Genomic DNA, 7827 nt, shown 5'->3' with positions numbered 1-7827 from the left:
AACATAATGGAAAATATTACTGAGGGCTTTTGAAATACCTACACTTGACAGATGAGAGTAACAACAATGAAACAACAATGAATTTGAGGGATGAACCTTCATTGACCAAAAAGAGATGAGGTCTTACGTGACTCTCTCAAGCTTGTCTGCCATGCTAAACCTTGTGGATCCCATGTCCTGCTCTCAGATCTGCCACTGTTTCTCCACCTGGAAGGTAAAGCTTGACTTTCTTTGTAAAGTAATTTGAGTGATGCTTAGAGAATTATCCCAGACTAAAACAGCTGTGCCTTTAAGAGTTACATCTGTTAGCCTAGACTTCATTTCAGAAATATTTTCTATTTAAGTTTGTTTCTTGTAAATGCAGTGAAAAGACAAGACCAGAAATAGCAGGAGTATGACATTGGACAAGTAGATACCAGTGATGTGCATGGAGTGTCTTGAAAAATACCGTACTTTAAAGTCCAGATAAATATATGTAGGACAGCTTGGCATACATCTTCTGACTCAGTCTCTGAAATATTTGCTACCATATGTGCACAGGCTATGTGTTGCTCTTACAGCGTTAAAACATACAGAGTGATAATTATCAGAGTAAATTTAATTAAGTATGTGAAAATTAGCAGCTATCATTTTCGTCTCTACACTTTCTCCAATATGCAGCGCTTACCAATTTGCATATGCCAAAATTAAGGCCTAGTAGATGGAAGCAGCCAACATTTCATATTATCTTTTTGTTTTAATAAGCCTGTCATAAGAGGTGACGCATATACAGCCCCCGAATCCCTCATGCCCTCTGACTGGGGAAGACATGACAACACTGGCAGACGTTGGCAGCAGCCTCTTGGTTGCCACAAAGCAACTAATTGCACAGGCCCTGGCAAACAACTTGACTTCTACTGGCTACCAATGAGCCCTGAGGGAAAGACTGCCAGAATATTTTGGCAGAACCGCCATTAAACATGCAAGAGCCCCAGGCAGAGGATAAGGCACGAGCCTCTTCTTCCTCCCCCAGAAGCCGGGGCCACGGTGCCAGCTGCCCACCAGCCGCCAGCTGCCCCTGCCGTGGGGAGCAGGGCTGGTGGCCCAGGGTGTGGTGCCCCGCCTGGGCGCTCAGGTGGAGCCCTGAGGCCTCTGAGCACCGGGAAGAGCCTGCCCCATGACGTGAACTGTGATTTGGGTAATCAGCCATAATTACAGTTAATGATAGCAGTGTCTGGGCACCCCTGCCAGAGTCAGGACCCCATTGTGCTTGGCATTGTGCAAACATTTAGCAGGTAAATTAGACACTGCAGTCAAAGCACCTTCAAATGCCTGGCGATCTGACAGCAGCGCCTTAAAGGAGTGTGGAGATAAAGCTACCTGGCCTGCTCCAGCAGTCTGAAGGGAACTCCAGAGATGGAGGTGCGTGGGCGGCTGTTCAGCTGTGAATGCTCCTGCAGAGCGGGTGAATTTTTTCTGGTGGAGACTCAATATGTTGGGCAACCTTTTGTCAGCATGAAACTATTTGTGGGTTGAGGCTGACTCCCATAAATAGTGTCAGGAGTAGAGGACTGAGGTCACAGAGCTGGTGGGGGAAGAGTTCCCTGGTTAGCCAACTTACAGGAAGAAGTATAATCTGTGGGAGATGGTGGTATGGACTGGGGGCGCTGATCTTCCAACCTCTCCTTCTCTTCACCTGTGACCTCTCAGTTAATCCAGTAGACAGAAGCTGAGGGCCGGGCTTTTATTCTTGTTTACCTGGCCCTCTTTTTGTAAACAATTAAGCATTAATTGGAGCAGGATTGAGTGTCCTGCATGTCACACCTTCCAGGAGAATGTTTTAACTAGCATGCCAGGAGTCATTCTTCACACTCTTCCTCCATGACTATCTGGGTGTTTTATAAGAAATGGGATAGCTCCAAAAGGAGGAGGCAGAACAACCTCTTCCACAAAATACCTACAAAACACTTCCTGGATTAAAGTTCTCATAAGGAAATCTTTGCCTTGAACCAGTGGAGACTTTAGACCTGCACTAACACATTCTACCTCTCAAGTCACTGTTAGCCGGGAGGTTATAAATACATAGAGGTGTGTCTCTCCTGTAGGAGCTGTTCTGCTTATGTTAAGAGTACTTACACAGTCATGTAGCAAGGGAGGGAACTGGCTTAAGAGCCATGACAATGAAGCCATCCTGCTGGGAAATAGAGAATGGCCTTCAGTGTTGCTCTAGTGAAGGCCAAGTTACACTGTAAAATAAAGAAAGTGACTGCAGTCTCCTGTCTCAGGATATCCTCATAGACTGCTTGATTAATTACTGCTGAGAGAGAAAGACATTAAAACCTACCTCTGAATTTTTGTCCTGGTGTTTTAAGGGAGAAGGATAGCAAAAATCCCTCTGTAAAATGTTTATGAATCTGAACATAAGGATATATTTTTTTAATGTGGGGGTGACTGAGCACTGCACAGGTTTCCCAAAGAGTTTGCTGAGTTTCCATCTCTGTAGATACTCAAAAGCTGCCTGGACATGGTAACTTGGGCAACTGACTCTTGATAGCCCTGCTTGAGCAGGGGTGGGGTGAACCAGATGATCTCCAGAGGTTCTTTCCATCTTCAACCATTCCAGATATCTGTCATCTGCCTCTTCAGTCCCTAGAATGTTTCAAAATTTCCCAAAGTGAAATGTATAATTTTCAGTCAAATGTAACATTTCCTGTTGAATGAATGACACTTTACAGGTTTTCATTCCAGCAAGACCAATTAGATCATTCTAATTACATTATTTATTTAAATGGTGATGTTTCTGCCCCAAAATTTTTCAGTTCATAAGCTCAGCTAACTGATAGACCTTGTTATTTACACAGTTCTAGGGCTGCAAGCTTAAATGGCACAAACACCTCTAGTGCTCTAGAGTGGGGTGTTCAAAAGGACTTTTTGAAGCTCTGACTACAAACTAGATGCCTATTCAGTGTGGTATGTTGACTGGTAGCCTTACCTTGATCATTAAAACAACAGTCCAGGCATGCACGACGCTTTTGAGTGCAAGCCATGCAGTAGGACCCTGCCCTCAGGACTTTTCAATATTATGCAGTCATTATAGCAAAGAGGACAGTAAAGCATGGGCAGGGTGTGTGTGTGTGCGTGCATATAAATGCCAAAGATTTTTGCAATGGGAGAAGATGAGCGAAAATGTTCCTGCCACAGGAACATCTTGGTTGCTTACATTTTTCTTTTCTGTTACGCAGTGCAACCTTTTCATTTCTGTGGCTCACGTGAGCTCATCTGGGAACAGTGCTAAGAGAAAAAAAAGGAGACAAAGAACACAGCATGGGACCAGGCAAGTATTCCTACCACAGGGCAAGGACAGAAGCCAGGTTATCTATGAGTGGGGAGTGCCAAACTGCCGAAAAGTAAGGCACAGAACAAGGGGACAGGAAGCTCTGGCAGGAAGAAGGCATGGTAGTTTTTCTAGAGCTTGTTTAATAATTGTGGTAATTAAAAGAAAAACTGATATTCTTTTTTTTTTTTTCTTTTTTTACAGAATGGTAGTTGAGTACTACTTAACAGCCAAATTCACAGCACACTGTACTCTACTACAAGAATTGTCTTTAGTGGGTTTTGGATCAGGCCTTTGGAACACAGGCCTGAAGCAGAGTCTGTCAGCCCATTAAAAGTGAAAAAAAAGGACCATGAATCAATCCTCCCCATATCTGCTCCAGATTCTGAATCAAAACCATCCCTCGGTTCATGTGATTGCCAGAGAAAAGGGAAAAAAGGAGAAAAAAAAGTCCTTCTGTGTCTGTGGAAAGATTTCTCATCTGCAATATCTCAAACTTCTTGGGAATTACCTGGAGTGTACCTTGAAGAAGTGCATTTCTTTACTAAGATTTACAGTAAGTGCAGTTTATGTCTGCCAGCCTCCAGCACTATGCCCACACTGTGCCAGAGCTGGGATTGCAGCACGTGAGATGTACTGAAACCAGCTTTCATCTAGCACTCACATGAGCCAGGAAGATACCGTGGTTTAAGCTCTCGCTCCTTCCTTCCAAAACACATATGGAGCTCCTTCCATAGCCTGCACAGCTGCAGATTCCCTGCCATACTCTGGAAGCTGGCTAGAACATGGCCACGCTGCCGTCACATCTCCGATTACTGAACAGTCTGCAATGCCTTGGCAGTGCTATGGATGAAGCCTGTTTACCTAAGACAGAATCTTGGCCTGCCACTGCATATCCACCATTACTGCTCCACATCTTGGTGGAGTCACTCCTGGGTTACATAAATATAATTGAAATCAGAATCAGACCTGCTGATCCTCATTATTTTGTTGTTTTTCATACCAAGATGGCCGTCTGCAATCATCTACACGGCACACAAGGACTTGAACCACCAGGTCTCCCTGGTTTTATTTGTTGTGGATGGTATTTACTGCTGCACAGAAGCCTGTCACAGGTCTGTGCATGTCTAACTGATGCACATACATGATGCAGGTCCTGGCACAGTTTCATCCACAGTAAATCAAGACTCATTCAAGTTTTTATGTTTGTAGCTGATCAGAGACCCCTTGCAGTCTTGCTTAATGGTCCCACACCTGTTGTAACTGAAGCTTTATTACCACATCACACAAAACACGGTCACAGTCCCAGTCAAGAAAACAACATACAGCTTACAAAGAATAATGTGAAACTACAATCTAGAAAAGCAGGGTGTGTCAGATGTGGGTCACTATCTTTCCATCACTCATCTCTTTCTGTTTTACATTTCCCATTTATGCATTTCCTTAGGTCTTCCTTTGCTCTCCACATTCATCTTGTCTGAAGACTAACAAAGGATGAACGAACAGCAGAGCTAGTGTGGGTGGATTTTTAGGGGCAAATGATGGCAGTCAAGTGTGACAGAAATGGCAATGCTTCTTTCTCTGCTTGGCAACAAGCAGGGCTGGGACATTTAGAAAGTTGCGATGATGAAAGTGTTTGGAATGGTGTTTTTCTAAGCTATTGTGTTCAGCTCAACTGCAACAAATTATAGAGAAATATAATGAACTAACTAAATAAACAGCGTCGGCAAGGTAGATGTTGGATGAGATGCTATGATGTTGGATAAATAATAGGAGATGAAAACTTAATTATAGGCCAGATTGTTTCCTCCCACTGAAAGAAGCTCTTGAGTTCCCCCTGCAGAATTTTCACAGGTTCCTTCTGCTCTTTGGGTGGGATTGTAGGACTTGTGACAACCTGTTGATACACTCAGGAACATTCAGACGCTTGCTTACTTGTAGGAAATTTCCCGCCCTTTCATTTCTCCAGTCCCTTCATCTTTGTGGCCATGTGATTTCAACAGAGACATTTTGCTGAGGCATTTACCTGTAAGTCCTCATCCTGAACTCCTCCTGGGTGGGAGTGGACTGTAGAAGAGTTAGAGCTGCTTGTTGACTTTTAACTGAGTTCCTGATGGTACCATGAACAGCTGGGAAGGATGAAAGCCCTCTTACACCCATAGGCTTGGTCTACAATATTTATCCTTCCTTTCTTTACTGATCCCTCGATCTCAAGAGCTCCAGGCCAGCCTAGGGTAACCCTGGCTGCCTCACTGAGGTGGGTCAATAGCATTAGATGTGAGCAGAAACACATGATGTATGTGATCTTCTGGGCTAGAAGGCACATGATTTTATTGACAACAGACATTGTTGTCAAATTCCTGTGCTGAAGGAGCTGACATGGCCATTTAATTTTGGCTGCACAATCCTTTGATTTCACAATTTTGTTAAACAGAGCATGGGGATTTGTTAAAGGGTTCTTAAAACAAGTGTCTGATTGCCTCCCTGAGTTTGTATGAAGAGTAATTTTGAGAAGTAGTTTCAAACTTGCTTGCTCAGCTCATTCCCCATAAAATTTACCCACCCCATCATCTACACCCACACCTACATGGTGTTCCATACCCATTAAGACGAATCAAAACAAATCAAAAGAAAATTACACATAATGAGTGGGGAGACTCACTTTCTCCTCAGCTTAAACGGCTTGCAATCACCTTGCACAAAGAGGTAATACTTTTGATATGCATTCTAAGGATAAGTAAAAGGGGAAAAATTATGACTTTACACAGCAATTGTTGTATCCACAGAGCTTCCAGGCTCCTGTACCTATGGGACCAATCATTCATTGTTTCAGAGGTGGAATGAAGAAAAGTCCTTTGCAAGCAACACTTTGAAATGGATATGTTGAATGGATGTTTCTTTCCAGAGCAATTGTATAATAATTCATAGAGCTCTGAATTGTTAAAACAGGTGGTTGTGAAATTAAAACTAATTTTAAAATGATGGCTGAAATGCAACTACCAGAAAACTCTACTTCTCCACCTCTATACTTGCAGACGTTCTTCACTATTGAGTGATTTCTGCCAGATTTTATCTTTCCCTCCCATCACCTTCATTTGAGCCATGTATCTGCAAATGATTGGTATGAAAGATATCCTGACTTCTACAGCATTGGAGTAAGTCCACCCAATCTAGGCCTAACTTTAAAATCCAGGTACCAAACTCCTCACAGTTATACAATAAAACTGATTGAAATGAAATTTAGGCTATGCCTAAAATATAAAATATCTAAGTAATTGTATCTGAAGGCAGAATGGGAAAATAAATATTGAATACTTTTTAGAACTTAAAGATGGGGTACATTTCTAGTACACAGAAATGTGGGGTACATTTTCTTTGCATAGACAGGTAAAAATTATGAGAGAATATATGTGATGTGAAGGGGGAAACCTTAGAGATATTTAGTGATGATCTTATATGTCAAGATGATACCACTGAACTGACGTGGAAGAAAAGGTGTTTCACAGAAGATTAAATCAAGGGTAATTTTCAGCTAAGCAATGGTGTATTTTGAAAACAAGGACAAAAAATTTGAACTTGCCATAAAATCTGTACAGAATCTTCCCATGGAGTCTTTGCTGGTGGCAATAACTCTCCAACTTCAAATAATATGGATTTGACTTTCAGAGCAGTAAGTTTTTTGCAGCATTAAAGCCTAAAAAGCCCCCAGCTTGGCAAAAATAAATTGACTGTCACTACTCTCATGGATCAAAGAGATGCAGAAAGCACAATGGCATTTTTCTGACTGCATCAGTTTTTGATAAAGAATTAAAATTTTAGACCTGCACACTGAAAATAAACCTATTCAATTAAAAAAACCATGACAAGTTACAACCTGAGAAAGGGACTGCATCATCACACTGGATAATTAGAAAAGCATATCCTAGCAAACCATTTGCTATTTGGCCACTTTGTCTGTAGTTGTACTGAGTTTACTCCCAGAGCACAGAACAGTTTCCATCTCTGATATTCTACATATGTCAACTTTAAAGAGATAGCCTACTCTGAAAATTTGCTGGTTTAGTTGCTTTATGGGTGACTGTTGTGATAAAACCTTGGCCAGCTTCTCTCCTTCACACATCTGTGGTAATTGCCTCATCCTCTCCTGGTCCTGCCAGCCTTATGGTACATTCAGTGCTTGATTATTTCTGCCCATGGATGCAGCAGAGAGGGAGATAGGAATGCTTAGATCTTTTGCACATATGACCCAAATGCTTCCCTTCTCCCTCTGCTATTCCTGAGTTCTGTAGATTTGTATAATGTCCTTCAGATGTCAAGGCCCTTTGGGCAATTGGCAGCAAGTCAGAGATGGTGAACCTGTGAAGAAGCAAAGAGCTAAATCCCTTCCTCTTTCACAGTTTGCAAACACCTCTCTCTTTCTCTCTCTCTCTGATCTTGAGTCCTGAGGTTTTCTTTGCTGTGGTTTGAACTACAGTTTAAAATGTTTCAATTGTCATCTTGCATTGTGATGCATC

General features: G+C 42.2%; 1 long non-coding RNA gene across 1 annotated transcript; it reads left to right on the top strand.

Annotated features, from left to right (window-relative positions):
* The first annotated feature begins 1088 nt into the window (after positions 1-1088).
* LOC135298050 (uncharacterized) lies at positions 1089-4281 on the top strand. Its single transcript, XR_010360017.1, has 3 exons — positions 1089-1401; positions 3222-3313; positions 3518-4281. It is a non-coding gene; the product is annotated as an uncharacterized LOC135298050 (long non-coding RNA).
* Positions 4282-7827: the final 3546 nt, after the last annotated feature.

Source organism: Passer domesticus, chromosome 3 (assembly GCF_036417665.1).
Source record: "Passer domesticus isolate bPasDom1 chromosome 3, bPasDom1.hap1, whole genome shotgun sequence".
Lineage (NCBI taxonomy): Eukaryota > Metazoa > Chordata > Aves > Passeriformes > Passeridae > Passer > Passer domesticus.
This window is presented reverse-complemented; position numbering and strand designations above follow the sequence as displayed.